This window comes from Pezoporus wallicus, unplaced genomic scaffold (genome assembly GCF_028554395.1).
Source record: "Pezoporus wallicus isolate ANWC-B61680 ecotype Strahan unplaced genomic scaffold, APGP_CSIRO_Pwel_v1 contig_8542, whole genome shotgun sequence".
NCBI lineage: Eukaryota > Metazoa > Chordata > Aves > Psittaciformes > Psittacidae > Pezoporus > Pezoporus wallicus.
The window spans coordinates 969,339-986,485 of NW_026640148.1; the positions used below are offsets into that span (position 1 = coordinate 969,339).

Genomic DNA, 17,147 nt, shown 5'->3' on the forward strand with positions numbered 1-17,147 from the left:
GCCAAGCTGTGCTAATGGCCCTTTCTGGCCCTGAGCAATCTGACTCAATGAATAGCATGCATATCAATATGCACTCTCTAAAGCAAGCTACTTAAATACGTGCCCAACTCTAAGGTGGAAGTCTTCCAGCTCTCTCCTATAGGACTTGCCTAGTAAATCAAGACTCACATCCTGCAGGCTTGATCTGATACACCTTGAAGTCAGCGGGGATCTTTCCCCTGACCACTTCAGGCTGCAGATCAGGCTGTCAGAAAGACATAAATAGGTTCCTGCAACTCCTGGAAGTGCGTTTTCATGCTGAAAGCACTTTGCACTTGTCTGATGAAGGATCTCCAAGCACTTTGCAAACATTAATTCGCTACTTAATTAAACTTAAAACACAAGGCAGATGAGCTTTGTGTCTTTCTTCAAGCACCATTTATCAAAGGAACAGGTTGCGCTTGTCATGCTGATAACAGCGAGTAACTTTCCCTGCTTGCATTGTGTTTCTAAATCCAGTTTAAGTTGTTTTCCTTCAATATGAATAATTTTGGGAGCCGTTTCTGAAAGAAAAAAATGCAATCCAAGCACACTCCCTGATTTTGTTGGTGGTGCTGGAAATTAGAGTACAAACGCTTTATCTGCATTACAAATACAGTACAAAGTGCCGGGGTGCTTTAATCTATCTCCTAGAATATATTTCTGTTATTATTATTCATGCTTGAAGTGCTTCATCTTAATGCTCACAGTCGTTACCGTAGGCACACGCAGCAGCACCAACCCCAGCAGAGGCTTTGCTGGGGTTTGTTGTCTTTCTCCTGATGCTGTTATTACTTGGATGACATTAAAGCATAAGCAAGCCACCAGATGTGCCCACAACCTGGTAGCTCTCTTGGTGGGAGGAAATACTTGATCGGAGGAAAAGGGGGTTTCTGGGTGTGTGTGAATATTGGGATAGCGTCCTAAGTGCTGCTCGATGGTGGTACCAAAAAGCAGATTGGAAAACGTTGCCTAAAATCACATGTGAGGAAGTACATAGCTGCAGGGAAAGACCTGATGGTGCTGGATTTATACTGGGGTTGGCTTGACTAATCTTCCAGCCCCTATTCTGAAGCACAGATACGCCTGCCTCCCTCTGGCTATTGAAAGCTAAAGGATGATGGATCTGAGGCTGCAGCATGAGGGGGAATTACTGGAGCTTCAGTTCTTTCCAAATGAACCATCTGCTTAGCAGCCAGGGCAAGTGTAAGGCAGGAGACTTCAGCTTTCCAAGGCTGGTGCCTCATATTTACTTCTTCGTACAGATTAAGGGAGACTTGACAGATATGGGACAGATGTATTTAAGGATGGTGAAGAATAACATCCTGGGTGCTCATTACTTGCTATAAACTCAGCACAAGGTCAGCCTGAGACCTGGTGCACCCACAGACAGAGCTGCAGGAGGAGTGACCACCCCAAACACGCTGCAGACATGACAAAGCCAAGAGGTCCTGTACTGCAGCATCTCGGGACTGAAATGTCACCTAATGTAAAACAACGGTTTCATCTAGGTAGGTGCAACTAATGCCCTTTAGAGCAGCTACGATCTGGCCCACAGCAACCAGTTTTACTCCTTGATAGCTCAGAAAGGGCTCAGTCATTTTCTGCATCATTTGAAAGCGGAGTGAATGGGAACTCACAGATATTCCTATCAGAACTCCAGACACCAGCCTCTTTTATCTGATTCCCCACTCTTCCCTTCTGTTTTTTAAGCAAAATCTCATTAATCAAGCCATTATGAGGAAGCGTTAGTGTTTTGAGTGCATTTGCTATGTATGGACAGAGTCAGCACACACATCCAGCACATGAAAATTTGATCATCCGCACTTGGGAAAGAGGTATCAAAAGGCATAATTTAATATGTTCTCATTGAAAAAATCATGAACTGCACATTCCTCCATACTGTACATTCAACAATCCTAATTACTGAGGCTATTTACTTTAGGAGGATAATTGTCACAGCCTGAAGGGTTAGAAGGAGCTGGTGCGGGGGGGGGCTGGTTTGGTTTGGATAGCAGTGAAGGCCATCCTCCAAGACCACCATTGAACTTCATATGGGGCCATGGAAGTGCTGTTTGTCATAATGATTTCTCTCTTAAGGTGGAGAATGATGGAATTAGGCCATTGCATTGGAAAACGCCTGGCAGAAGCAAAGCCCCTGTGATTTCTTGGCTGGTTGTGTTTGTGTGTGGTTGCTCGAACCTACAGGCTGATACAAACCTTTCTTACTTGTGGAAGGAGAAATGGAGTTGAGGTTGTTCAGATGGGTCTGCAGATGGCCATCTAGAAGCAGAATGGCAAGTGCTTGATTGGGATCACCTGCAGCAGCCTTTGCCTTCGGTGTGTGTTCTAGGGCAGATAAGAATAGAGAGATATGAAATTATTTTATCACCTGTATTTTAGGCTGAGCTGCTCCATCACAGAGATGTTGTGCGGTGGAAATTGTTTAGTCCATAAATACCTGTGAATCTCCCATCTTGCCTCTGCGTGCCTCCTTCATCATACAATCCCAGCCTGGTTTGTGTTGGAAGGGGCCTTAAAGCTCTTCCAGCTCCAACCCCTGCCACAGGCGGGGACCCCTTCCACTAGAGCAGCTTGCTCCAAGCCCCTGTGTCCAACCTGGCCTTGAACACTGCCAGGGATGGGGCAGCCACAGCTTCTCTGGGCACCCTGTGCCAGCGCCTCAGCACCCTCATAGTGAAGAATGTGGCCCCTTTAGGCACTGGAGCTGCTCTAAGGTCTCCCCTTCAGGAGCCTTCCCTTCTCCAGGCTGACCCAGCCCAGCTCTCTCAGCCTGGCTCCAGAGCAGAGCTGCTCCAGCCCTCACAGCATCTCCATGGCCTTCTCTGGACTCACTCCGACAGCTCCACATCCCTCTTGTGCTGCTGCCCCAGGACTGCAGGGGGGTCTCCCCAGAGAGCAGCAGAGGAGCAGGATCCCCTCCTTTGACCTGCTGGTGATGCTGCTGGGATACATCCCAGGATATGTATTCATAGATGAATACACAAAGGTGGTAGCATTTTCCCATTAGAGTCTGGTGGACAATCCCCTCCTAATGGGAGGGGATGTTCGTCTGAGGGAATGTGCTGCAATGTATGCAAATATGTGCAAATGTATTCAAATTTGCAATCTACTTTTCCCCCACCTTGTTTTGCAGAGGATATTAGCAGGTATGCAAAGGTCTAAAATTATCCAATTGAGAGGAATGCTGTGTGAGTGTCGGGGGGGGCTGGTACCCCAAAGTTTGGGGTTCATTCAAACGGATGTACACTGAAATCTCTCCTCCCACCCATTCCTAATAAAGAGATTAATCGCTTGCTCCCTTCTCTGCAGGAAAACCTAACTCATAAGCACCTAACTGGGCTGGGGGCAGTGGATTAATGTGAGAACTGCTGGCCTGCTGCTGCAATGGAAGGAATTGGCAAACCTCATGGCAGAGCTCCTTCCGCTTGCTTTTTACTCTGTGATTTGGAAATACAGTGACAGAAGGATGGTTTTCAAGCTACCTCCTCTCTGGATTGAACACAGGCACCCAGAATTTGACATTTGGAACAAAACAATGCTTGATCCAAAGTCATACAGCAACTCCGTGATTGCACTGCAGGGGTTTTTCTTGCTCTTGTAAGAGATGCTTTTCCTCCCTGCTTGCAGCAAGCCAGAATGTTCAGCACCCTCAGAACTAAGCAGCGGTGCATTGGATGATTCCCTCTATGAGCTGGGAGCAAGACATCTTCCTTACTTCATGTCATCATGCGGAAAAATTAAGAAGAAGCCCTCAAACCGTCCAAATACGCAGTTATCCATGAAAGGAAACACTTGTAGAGCTGGGGCTTGGGTCTGAGCTATGACAGAGCTCTGTCTAAACCTGCATCCAGATCTGGTGTTGGTGAGCCTGGGAGCACTTTGGGTTAATGGCCTTAGAATCACAGAATAGTGTGGGTTGGAAAGGACCTTCAGATCAACCAGTTCCAACCCCCCTGCCATGAGCAAGGACACCTCACACTAAACCATGGCACCCAAGGCTCTGTCCAACCTGGCCTTGAACACCGCCAGGGATGGAGCATTCACAGCTTCCCTGGGCAACCCATTCCAGTGCCTCACCACCCTCACAGGAAAGAAGTTCCTCCTTAGATCCAATCTAAACTTCCCCTGTTTAAATTTTAACCCGTTACCCCTTGTCCTGTCACTCCAGTCCCTAATGAAGAGTCCCTCTCCAGCATCCCTATAGGCCCCCTTCAGATACTGGAAGGCTGCTATGAGGTCTCCCCGCAGCTTCTCTTCTCCAGACTGAACAGCCCCAACTTTCTCAGCCTGTCTTCATATGGGAGGTGCTCCAGTCCCCTGATCATCCTCGTGGCCTCCTCTGGACTTGTTCCAACAGTTCCATGTCCTTTTTATGTTGAGGACACCAAAACTGAACAATACTCCAGGTTAGGTCTCACAAGAGCAGAGTAGAGGGGATCTTGCATCTACATCATGCCTGAACAGTTATGAGAGTCTGGATCTGGGTCCAAAGATGACTGGTTCTTTGCTGTGTTTTGTGTTGGCTTAGGGAAAGCACAACGTGATTCTTTGCCCAAACCATTCAGCTCTCCACTCTTGTCTGAGCATGAGTGGCAATCTCAGAAGCAAAGATATCCTGAAGTGTAAGTACTTTGCTCAGGCCAGAGCTATCAAAAGATCCTGAAATCTTATCACAGAATCAGAGACCTCCAGCAGGTCCATGTCCCTGTGTTGGTGCCCCAGAGCTGGGCACATTACCGCAGATACGGAGTGATGAGCCAACTAAAATCAGGGGCAGGAGAGCAGCAGTTCGAAACGGATTGGCCACATGGGGCAGAAAACCTGTGGTCCCACTCCGGAGGCAGAGAGAGCCATTTCCATAGGACCTAAACGGTGGCTCCTCTTCTCCCCCTCCTTTGCAAGAGCCCCATCTCTGTACACCCTGAAAGGGGAGAGATCCCTTGGGAAGGACGGTCAGAGACGTCTGAAACCATCCCATTCCCATCCCTTGCTCGTTGCCAGCGCTGGCGCTCCGGGAAGATGTGGGGAGAGGTGGCCACAGGGTGTCACTCGCACCCCGCGAGTGAACCACCCCACGGCGCATCCCGAGCTCCTCCCGGGGCAGGGGGGACATGGACGGGTGCCTGTGCTAGATAGACCCCAGAGCAAGACAATACAAACCTTGGTGCTGCCGGTCAGGAATCGCGGCTGTTTTTCACAGCACTCCCCATAGGCAGGATGCTGCAGGAGTATCCAACCTGTCTGTTCCTTCTCCATCCCCCGGGATATGGATTTCCACGGTCCAGTGCAGTCACTGTCAGGTGTAGTAGAGGATGCAGCTGGGAGTATAAAGAAGAAGAGGGGAGTCAAATAAAAGGGGATTCTCTATAACCTGTAGTATTAATATTAGCCTAGGAGACAGTTTGAATGGGAGATGTTTGAATGGGCTTTGATTCCCAATGTCTTTTAATGGGAAAAGGGTTAGTATCAAATTTGTTAAGAAATATTCCTTAGACCCATGGGATTTGTCTCTTTTGGCCGAAGTTCTGGAACATTTGGTTTGAGGAACTGTTCTTATTAAGCTCTCTCCAGCAGTCTATCTGTCACAGGCACTCCCTGCATCCACAGGCACACTGTCAAGTGTCTTCAGCTTCTCCAGCTCGAAAGCCTTCACATTTGGAGTTGGCAGCTTCTGGCGTGTGAGCCAGGTGGGAAGCTGATGCAGCACGTGGCTTCTGCCCCTGCCCGCAGGGCTTGGCCAGCAGCAGGATCCCTGCCCTGCTGTGCCCACTGTGATTTCCAAGGAGTTTTGCTTCTTGACCTAGGAAAAGGGATTAGGCAAGGAACGGATGCACTGAGCTTTCCCCTTCTCCCCGTTTTGGCTGCGTGAGTCACATCTTGCCAGCCTCAGGCATAATCCCTCCTGCTGGGTCTGTAATTTGCCCATTTGTGTCAATTTACAGGTTAAAAAGAAGGGTCCCAGTCCTGTTGCTGCTGGGTCTCCAGACAGCTTGGGTAGAGCTTTCCACCTGGGTAGTCACAGTGTTTGGGGATATGGGTAAAGGACACGCTTCCTTTCCTTCTTGGCTCGGATCATTGTAAGAGTTTGGTCTAGTTACCTCTTGTCTCCCCTTTTCTCCTGTGAGTTCTGTAAGTGTAAAGAGATGATAACTCTTTTTCTTTTCATCTAGAAAGACTCAGCATGATCCACTGAAAAGGGAAAAAGAAGGAGGAGAGGACCCCCACTGCCCCACTTCTAATACGTTAGCTGGCTCATCAGCAGATCTGTGCTGTATTTTCTTTCCTGGGTGTATGCAAACCTCTGTAGGGAAGAAAAGAGAGAGATGCATTTGAAAAAAGGGAGAATATCTGCTATTTAAAAGTGATAGCTGTCCAGCAAAATGCACTGATGTAATCTTTGGACTAATCTCCTCCTCGCAACCCTTCATGAGCAGCTACAAGAAACTCAGTCTGCGCAAAACACTGAGGAAATGGCACGAAGAATCCTTCTCTACACTGCCCATCCCACTGCTGTCACACTGTGATCTGTTGGCTACTTTGGCATCAATAGAATCAAGTGAAGAAAGCCAACAGATGCATATGACTTTTGTATAAATCTGTTTTCTAACTTGTCTCCTTAAGCTACTCTCTATAATTCGTATGCCATCGCTAGGGCTAGAGGTGCGGTTTAGTTTTGTTTGCTCGAAGGGAGTACCATATATGCCTCCAGCAAAGGAGGAAGCACTGGAATACCTTAGACCTTGGGAGCAAAGGGCCCTGTCCTGGGTGATTCCCTTTGTGCCCCTTTCTGTTGCTTCTGTAGGTCCTCCTGACCCACTGGAGTGGGAGATCAGATCTGTTTAGAGCATATGGAGTCATTCCACATCACTAAGTTAGCCTGGAAATGGGAGTTGGCAGTGACTGTTATCTATTACCACTCGACAGAGGGTTGGCTGCCTGTCAGATTTGTCTGTACAGTCTCCTTGCACAGGCATGTGTGTCCCCAATGCAGAATTCACCATCCCAAATGACATCGACTGTGCCTTCTCCGCAGGAGCTGAATTAGCCCTAGAGACTCCCTCATCCGTCAAAAGCTGGAGCCAAGTCATGCTAGGAAAACAGCGGGATGAGGAAATAGTGCTTTCTGAGTCCCACTTGCTTTATGGATAGGTCAAGACCTCCAATCACCAGGGTCACCAATCCAATTAGAGAGCACACTTAACAAAACCCTGAGAATGCTTATTATCAGAAAGAGAGCTGCAATGCGCGAGATAGGAGCAGCACAACACAGCCCGGTGATGCTGACCCGGTCAAAGAACTTTTCCATGGGTATGATTTCTGTGGCTGTCCCTGCAGCTTCCCATATATGCCATATATTGGCAGTATCTCAGAGGAAGCCAGTATGTGTGAGTCTAATTGTGCCCGCACATAAAGTGGAGACGATGGAAGCTGTGGGCTGCTGCTTTGCAGTGGGATTGTGAGATTAATGGAGGGGAAGGGCACTGAAACTACACATATTCTTCTAAAACGTCTGGCTCTCTCACTTCACTGCCCTCAGATCAGCTTCAGCTCTCAGTGAAGCAGAGTTCTCCTTCGGCACAGATGTCTTTGCAGACATCCTGCTTATCTCCTCCATCCGAGGCCGAGCAACTCCAGCTTCCAGTTGGCAGAGACCATCAATCGAGAGATATCCACCGAGTCTTCCACAATAATGAAAATAATAACTCTTTTCCACTGGAGGAATGTTGGAACCAGATGAGCATTAAGGTCCCTTCCAACCCAAAACTTTCTATGAATCTTTCAGTCATCCAGCCCATCACTGAGGCACGGTTTGCCTCGAGGAGCCCTATGATGCTCACAGCTTCCTAAGTGGGCACCTAGTTTTGAAAGGCTCCATCTCCCCTTGCTATTTCTAAGCATGATGCTCTCCCCTGCTAAGCAAACAGCAGGAAACCAAAATGGAAACAAGGGAAAATATGACACCCTCTGCTAATAAATGCAAAGCGATGGAAAACAATTTTGCCAACTAGGCAACTCAAATTAGACTTCTCTCTCCGAGGAATATGGTCGATTTGTAGCTCTTATTACAGTGTAATGCTATTTCCCTAAAAGTTTGTGTGTGCATTTTAATGAATTCATAAAACCTGGACTGTAAAAGCCCCATGGGGGAAACCTGGCAGCTCTTTAATTCAGCATTAAAGCTCAACTGATGTCAATTGAATTGATTTCTGCGCATAGAAATTGCATTCGTTGAATGAAAACTTTAGCCCTTGCCATTCCCCCTTTTAAAGCTCACCGTAACACAATTGGCTGCTCGAGTCAGGTTCAATTACATGTTGAAAGTTTATAATCTGGTGTGCTGAACGGAGGCTGTGAAATCAAGAGAGAAAACCTAGCTAACCTGATTAAACCCTATACCATGCCATGCTGCGGCCAGTGGATCCTCGCTGAAACACAGGGGACTGGCTCCTCTCCGGGTATGCAACGTGCACCGATTGCAGCCAAAGACTTCATTCTGGTAACAGCCCCAGTGACCTCAGTGTCTCCAATGGGAGTTCAGAGCTCTGACCCAATTTCCAATTTTGCCTCTTTTAGCCTAGGGAGAGCTTGGAATCCAAACAGGGATTGTAAAGGGAAAGGAAAAACTCGGTGGCTGTGCCGGGCTTGGATTCTCTTCCATGTTATAGGCACATCTGTGTTAGGGTATGGCCCTGTGAATGGGAAGTTTCCAGTTGTGTTTCATGCGGGTTTACACATCCCTTGGCTTTTTGCTCTTAGCCTGGGGAAACTGCCGTAATCCCCTAAATTTTGACCCAAACGGAGCCAAAGCCAGGAAAGTTTTACTTGATGGAAAGCTGTACTTGTTTCCACAGGCCCCTCCTTGGTGCACAGGACGAGTTGCTCACTTCTGCAGGTATTTCAGCAGAGCAATCCGCATTAGATGTTATTTCCAGAATTGTTCCCAGTCCTCCTATGAACATGGTGGAAACCTGATGAAAACGGCCTTGTTCTGTTGAGGGTCAGGTTAATGGTAGATGTTCACTTTGCTTTTCTAGTGTTTTGACGCTCTTTCACTGCTCCCAGACCCCAAAGCATATGAACAAAAGAATTGTGCGATCTTCCCACCATTAAAAACCAATCAAATGGGCTTTTTCTGTATTTCAACCTTCAGGAGAGAGTTGACTTTTTCAAACCCTTTGCTTATCCTGAGCCAACACCACCGTAGCTTACACAGCACGGAGCTACCCTCCACAACCTCATTCAGTTTGTGGTCATATGTAAAGCATTATTCCCTAGTAACAGTGAAGGGATGGTACGGTGCATTCCAGCCAACAGCTGCAGGGTTTATTACAGCCACAGACCCTCACACACCCATCTGAGACAAGTGTTAAAATCCCTTTTTATAGATGGAGACACTGAGCAATAGGGATGCTCAGCGATTTGGGAGGGGTTGGCTGGGTTTTCACTGCCAGCCCTGTGCTGTGGCCTCCCCCTCCTCATATGGGACACGCCTGAGCCCCAGAGCCTGAGGTTTTGGGTGGAACAGCTTAATTTAGTGTCCCAACCTGCAGTTTAAAACTGTGTCCCTACTGGCAGCCCCTTGGCCAGTCTGGGGCTGCCTGTAGTCACTGTATTGATGTCAACCCAGAGAAACTTTAGTCTTTAGTGAAGGATAACTGCAGGTCTCTGCTTTTATTTGGGCTGCTGGTCTAAGGGAAAAACCTCATCCCCTTCACAGCTGTTGAAGGTAGGTCAAGGACAAGATGCTGCAGCTGGGTTAAAAAGAGCTTGTTGACCAGTGTTTGCTCTCTGTGGTGCACATTGAAAGCCCTCAGTGTGCTGGGCTACCAGGTAGTCACAGGGCAGGCTCAAGACACCCAGCACATTGGTAGTCTCCATTGGTACGTAGCATGGATGGGATCTTTGTCCATCATCCACAAGCAGATTTCCCAGTCACAGCCCAAGAAATCTTTCCAAATCCTTGGAAAACATACCCCAGACTTGCTTTCTTTAGCAATGCTGTAAGAACTGAGCTAATTGCAGAGGTACACATGCTTTCATTTGAGCATTTCAGTATATACACTATGCCTTTCACAGTGGTCCCAAATGACTGCCAAACACATGGAAGGTCTTTAAGGAACGGTCACAGATGATCATTAGCATCAATGATACAGAAGCAAACACAGACTCCAGGGGCTTTGAAAAGCAACCAACAATTTTGGGCACAGCACCATGGAAAGACCTAATACCCCAAAGCCCTGAGCAACCTCTCTGGAATCACAGCAGACTAATACAGCAGGAAACATTCCTTGAAGTTCCATTTCTGTTCCCTTTGCTAATGTTTAGCATCCTCAGTCTAATGCCATGTCCCACAGACTCAAACAACCAAATAGCAGGGCTGCCTTTCCCCATTATTGGGCTTTTCATGCATGCTTTCTTAGACCATGAACTATAGAGCCTCATAGGCTGCTGTAGGACTAAGTAAGGGGGGTATAGGGGATAATGGCTATTATGCAGAGAGCTAATTACTCTGTTGCCACATGCCTGAATGGGAAGACACATTGATAATCAGTGTCCTTGATTTCTTCTGACCTTCTTGTCCCAAAAGACATAGCTGCCCTAGTAAGCTTTAGGGCAGAGAGGAGCATCAAAGCTAAAAATGAAGATAATGTTCCACTTCATACCGAATCCCTGTGTTCCTAACTAAATGCCAGGGGAAAAACATCCTTGGTGTAGCCCATGTGCTTATCATTTTACAGCCACAACATACTTGGCTTTGCCAAGCAACATGGCTGAAATGCAAATTGTTTGAAAGAAAGGAATAGCAGAAGGACATTTTCCTTCCCTTTTTTCCCTTCAAATCTTTTTTTGCTGTATCAACAACTTTTGGCATTCGGCAAAAATAGCCGTGAAATATGGAAATGCCTTGTTCATAGCACAGTGATTTTTAAAGGCTTCTGCTGTGCAAATGCAGCTGAGATAGGCTTCTATAGTCTCTTGTCATCTCCCACTGTAACAGCGCTTCCTCACTATTTCACTGAATAAGCAGATACAACAGCAAACTATTCACCAAACTCCAACAACATCAAAAGCCCATTAAAGTTCTGATTTAAACTCTCCAAAAAGCATGGAAACTCACAGCAAAATAACAGGCACCCAAGATTTGTTTGCAGCTAGCCATCACCCTTAACATTATCCAACTGTGCTTGCATATTGGATGGATGGCACTTGCCTGCCAGTCTCTTAGATGAAGGTTTAAACCAAACTCTTAATAGCCTTCTCAGTGCTGCGCCTTCTTAAACACCCTGAGGCTTTCCCCTATTCTCCCTTTATTTTCATGTCTGTTTAGCAGGACATGGGCAGAATAGGAGGCTAAAACAATCCCCTTGCAAGAGCAAAAATACCTTGTTCGCAGTATCAGAAAGGCCTCTGTACAGACAGCACCAGTTACCTTCTTTGTAGTGCCATGTAGTCATCCAACATATCTTCTCCCTCTTCAAACTGAGGAAGAGACTAAAGACAATACAGGCATTGCAGGCAGATTAATACTGAGGAAGTAAGGTGTGGCTATCAATTAATTAAATCTCATTAAGCTCAAGTAGATGCGGCCATTCACAGTTCCAGTGGCAGTGTCATGTGATGCTTAGCATCACCAGCTGAAGCCCCTATAATGTTTAATGAGGAAATCCCAATAAATGGGTTAGTGCAGTTTCCTCAACCCACTTTGCATTTGCATTGTAATTATCCTGGAGGAACATTGCTGGAGCAATCCTGTGGCTGTTTCTCTAAATCCACCCGGCTTTGCTGCTGCTCTGCCCCTGGAACCAGCACATCTGATGCTCTGAGCCAGTTTGAACTAAAATAGGACAAAAGCATTTCTTTCTCTTATTTCCTTCTCTGGTGGCTTGCTTCCCTTAACCAGCTCACTGGGTGTCTGCACAAGGGTAAATAGGGCAACACTCTTGAAGGTGGCAGGGTCTGCTGCCATCAAGCATCACCCTGTTGTACCCAGGGCACTCAGGCAGGGAGCAGGACAGAGTCTTAGGTCAGCCCTTTCTAGAAGGGCTGCTCCTATGGTCCTAACTGAGCCAGAGGGGCCTCTGGTGCTTTACAGATTCTACCCATGCACTTAACCAGCTCAAACTGAAAATCAAGGAGTTGTATTACCAAAGTGAATCTGTTATTGATCGTTGTAGACCAAATGCAACTGTCAAATCAAAGTCAAATCAGTGAGCGAATCTCAGTATGAGACTGGAGCTATATTAGGCAAATCATCAGCTAGGCAGCAGAAATAACCTCTCCTTATAAAGCCCTGAAAGAATCTGAGAAACTAATTCTATGTGTAGTTTGGAAATGGGAAAGTCAACTTTATGCCTGGCAAATACCACTGCTATTCCCCTGCCCTTTGCTGCAACTGGAAATAATGCAGACTTTGAATCAGAAGTGAGGGCAAAAGATGGAGACCAAACAAGCTTTATTTCCGTCTGCTACCCCTAAGCAGAAAGAAGTTATATTCTGTTATTCCAACAGGAACACAAGGAAGACTTACATTATTTCAGTATCTCCTGCTTGGAACAAGAAATCAGGAGTCTGGGAGGCAGTTAGCTGGGTCTCTATTCCTCTTGTGCCTCCTCTGTACCGCAGTTTGATGTCTCCCAATACCCTTGCTCTCTGCAGAGACAGGAGGCTATCTTGTGCTTCATTCACTGTATGTAGGCTGTCATAAAGGAGAAATGCCTGCCCTATGGTCTCTGTCCCAGAGGATTTTATTTTGCAGCTCAGTCTATAGCAGAGCCAGCATCTATCTCCTCTCTGCACATCCCCTGCAGGGTTCAGCACCTTTCTCCTCTTCTTTTGCCTATTGCTGCCTATTGCCAAGGTCTTTCTTGCTGCCTCTATCCCCATCCCTCTGGATGCAGCCATAAGAAGAGCCTCATGCACTCTGCTTTTGGAAGAAACCCTACATCCATCATCACGTATCCCAGCAGAAAATGCTTGGAAAGGGCATTAGTGTTATCACAACCTTTGTGATTCTGTAAGGCATAGGAAAGGTGGAATGAGAAAGAGAAGGGAAAACTCCTCTGAGGACACCTCGTCCTTTTGCCAGCCCTTTTTCTGTGTGAAATCCTGTACTGCATGTGGAGTGCATTAGTATTGTAAATCCTTATAAATGTCTGATAAAAGAATCAACCTGTCAAATAAATGAAAGTCTCCATATGCCAGATACGGAAATGCAATCTGAAATCCTTTTAAAGAGAAGCTGATAAATAGTGGGAATCCAGAGTGTCAGCAGAGATAGAGCTCAGATCCCTCTGCTGCCTTTAATCTGATCTCCAGGAGAACTGTAGTAAGAAAGGTCACAGGGCCCACAGGCCATTGAGATGTCATAGAATCATCAATAGTTTGGGTTGGAAGGGACCTTAAAGCTCATCCAGTTCCAACCCCCTGCCACCGGCAGGGACACCTTCCACTAGAGCAGCCCCATCCAACACTGCCAGGGATGGAGCAGCACTGCTTAATGTCCTCTGAGATGGGAAGGCTGTGGCAATGCAGGAGGGTGCTGACAGCAGTGCAGGCTCCACACTGGCATTAGAAACCTCCACTGTGCAACCCCAAGGTACATTTCACCCAGCTCAGATCAGTTTGCAAGTGCCCACTGACCTTCACACCGCAGGGAGACCCTTGTCGCACATCCCTGGCTGCCCCACTGGTGTGCAGTGTTTGCTATGACCTTACCAAGGTGTAGGAACAAATACAGAGAGACTGGGATAGGAGGGCTGAAGCTGCCCCTTTCCCACCTCATGCCACGTCTCTCAGGCAGTGTTTTGTATCCCCTGCAGTCAAGGATAAAGTGGGCTGCTGGCTATTAAGACATTTGGCAGCTGGCATCACAAAGGATTTGCAGCTTGGTCTTTGTCCAACTTCCCTGAACTCTGCTGGATCAGCCGCTCGCTGTGCTGAACATCCCTGTGTTCTGCCTGGGAGCTCTCTCATCTCAGGGATGCAGGTTTGATCCTGCCTGGTCAATGGCTGGGGTAGTTGTGCTGCTGGAACAAGGGAAAAACAAACACACACAGAAGGGGAGCCCAAATTAAAGCTGCTCTTGGGATGTGAGTGAGGAAGGGCTGGGATGTTGTGGCTCGGGTGGAAAGGACAGGACATGAGAAGAAACTTTCATGATAAGAAGCATAACTTTCAGTAACTCATTTCTTGTCCAAATTGTTGTAGATCCAATGCACAACGGTCATTAAAGACCCTGTTTCAGCTGAGTTGAGTTTTGCTTTTAGTGTTTGTTGTGTTTGGACCCCTCTGGCGTTACCTCCTGCTTCCTCCCTTGGCTAATATGCCTCGTGAGTCCAGCCAGCTCCCCTTCTGCTTCTCTTTCATTCTCTTTTGCTTCTATGTGCCTTTTCAAAACTCAGTTTCCCCCTTTTTTTCCCCTGCCTTTCTCCTTGCTGTGGTCCCTCTGCCTTGCGAGGGCACCTCCTGGTATCAGCACCATGCTGCCCAAGCAAACAACGGCATCAGCCTGCAGGGCTGAAAGGGACCGCAGGTATTCATCTGTTCCTCATCCTGCTTCATAGAGGGTCAGCTTCATTTCTGCCTTTCCTACAAGTGTCTAGGATCATTTTGAAGTTTCCCATGACAGAGACTCTGCAGCCATTGAAGGCAGCCTCCTCCAGAGCTCAAATACTGGGTTTCTGTAAATCAGTGTCCAGTCACAGGACTGCATTTAACTGGACATCTTTAGATGATGCCTTTCACCTTCCTCCCCAGCTCTTGCGTCTCTATGATATATTATCACTCTAGCAGAATAGCTCCTCAGGACTCAGCCCCACTGACATTTGGGGCAGCATCACAGAGCCTTGATGCCCTCACAGGTTCTGAGGAGGATCAAAATCCCGTTTCCCAGTGGCTTTTGAAAGCAGGTCAGATGCTCAGCCAGAGAAATCCAGGAGGTGTCAGAGTTCTCTGCAGAGGGAATTAAGGCAGGGGGGAAAAAGGAAGGTAATGTCCTTTCAGGTAATTCAAGGCAGTTCACTTTAACAAACAGAGATGCGATGCCTCAATTTGCTTTGATTTTGTGTCATATTTATAGAACAGAATATAATGAAAAAAAATAAATGGAAAGTAATTTCCAAATGAAAACCCAAAATGTTTCACTTGTGAAATGTTGAAAAAGGGCATCTCAACCATTTCACAATGATGCTTTCAATCTCTTTCTTTTTTTTTTCCAAGGCAAGAAATGCATTGAAAACAATCCTCATCTGCAGAACTTTTCCCCAAATTGACTTTATTTTCAGTGAAATTCGCGTATCTGTAAAGGGTTTTTGTTAAAAATATATATCCAAGGATCTTGAACATTAATTTGTTGTTCGGCCTCAGAGCACTTCCGAGAGGTAGTTAAGCGTTATGATCCTCATTTTGCAGAAAGGGAATCTGACTCATAAAGAAACATAAAATGCAATTGAGTTCCCACTTACTTCAGTGGAAGAATTGACGTACCCAAGGTCAGAGAGAAAGTCAATAGCAGAGTTGAGGGGGGAAAACAGGAGTATGGAAACCAGTGGCTGTTCTACAACCACCAGGCAGCCCTTCATGCAGAGGGAGCAAAGTCCAGAGTCAGCAGTGTCCACTCCATTAACCCTTTCCTGAAGCTGGAAGGCAGCCCCAAAATCAGAAAGGGACTGAGATTTTTCCTTCTCAAAGACGTACGGAGCCATGATTCAGCTGCTGTGTGTTGGATCCCATTGGTTTCTGAGCAGTAGACTATGCCTATTAACTTCCACAGGAGGTGGACCAAGCCCTCTGAACTCTTGTGGTTTAACTTGTAGTTATAGGTTTCTGCACCAGACCAGCTCCTCTGCTCATGCCTCAGGAAGAAAGAAGAGAACAAAGCTGTCAAAAGGCAGTCATGTTTTATTGCACTGCTGAATAACTTATTTCTGTATTAACTCTGAAATCTGTAGAGTTAAAGGTAGAATGTACCTGGCATTGAAAACAATGTATTAATGTAGAAAACACCAGGTTTTAAGATATCATCTTCTCAGTCCCTACAAGCTACTGTGCCTTACAGGCATGGCTGTTAAATCCCTTCTGACCCTGGACTGATGCACTGTGTGTGGTGACACAAATCATAGGATCATAGAACGCTTTGGGGTGGACCTTAAAGCTCATCCACTTCCAACCACCTGCCACGGGCAGGGACACCTTCCACTAGAGCAGCTTGCTCCAAGCCCCATCCGACGTGGCCCTAGTGTAAATATCCCAGCCTCCCTGTGCCTCATGCTGGCAGCCATCCCACAAACCACCTAATGCTTGTTTCTCTGCCACCCAGTGATTGTGCCGGCTGCTTTCCCCATCCAAAGAAGGGCCATGGGTTTGCAGACACCAATGTGATGTCCTGCAGTGGTAGGGCAGGGAAGTGGGTTTCAACAGAGAGCGAAAAAGAGCTTTTCCCCCTCCGCCTGCCCCTATGCGATCATGTGCATTCCTCTGCACCTACAGCCCTGCACCACCTCCTCTCCACCCAGAGCTGTGCAGACAGCATTCAGGTGGCAGCTCAGCCCTCCTGCATTTACCTTTGCTCCATCACTTAAATTGGTCACGGGTTACTGCAGCAAAGACACGTTTTATGCTCTCCCTTCCCCCACCCCATCATTTGGATTCACATAATCAAGCGTCTTGAAGCTGAAATTGCTCATAGAAAAATAATTTGAAATTGGTTCATTAATGCTCATTTACACAGAATTCTTAAATATGATAAGAACATGAGAGCAGAAGAGAATGGATCTGAATGAGAGGAGGAGGAGGTTGAAAGCAACTTCCCCGTAATTGTGAAATCTTGTGTCTAAATATGTTTAGACATTGTGAAAAGTCAATTTAAGAAGCTAGGATACATACAGCCACAGCAAGGGAGGAGATATCTTAGAGAATGCAGGCATCCCGTAGCTAAAGCTTTTTTGTTTCCCTGCATGGCACAGGAGCCTGATTCTGTGCGGTATCCCCTTGACAATCAGTAGCTGCAGCCTAAGTGGAGAAACGGGATGAGAATGGTGTCTTTCGTAAGTAGGTTCATCATTCACATGCCCATCTCTATTTGGCAACAAGAGAGGACAAAACAA

General features: G+C 46.8%; 1 protein-coding gene across 2 annotated transcripts in view; it reads right to left on the bottom strand.

Moving 5' to 3' along the window:
- Positions 1-16,209, bottom strand: part of TXNRD3 (thioredoxin reductase 3) — a 61,129-nt gene extending 44,920 nt beyond the window's left edge. For both annotated transcript variants that reach the window (XR_008973249.1, XM_057417655.1), the window contains exon 1: positions 16,205-16,209. The gene's annotated coding sequence lies outside the window, so the exon portion shown is untranslated. The remainder of the gene's footprint in view (positions 1-16,204) is intronic.
- Positions 16,210-17,147: the final 938 nt, after the last annotated feature.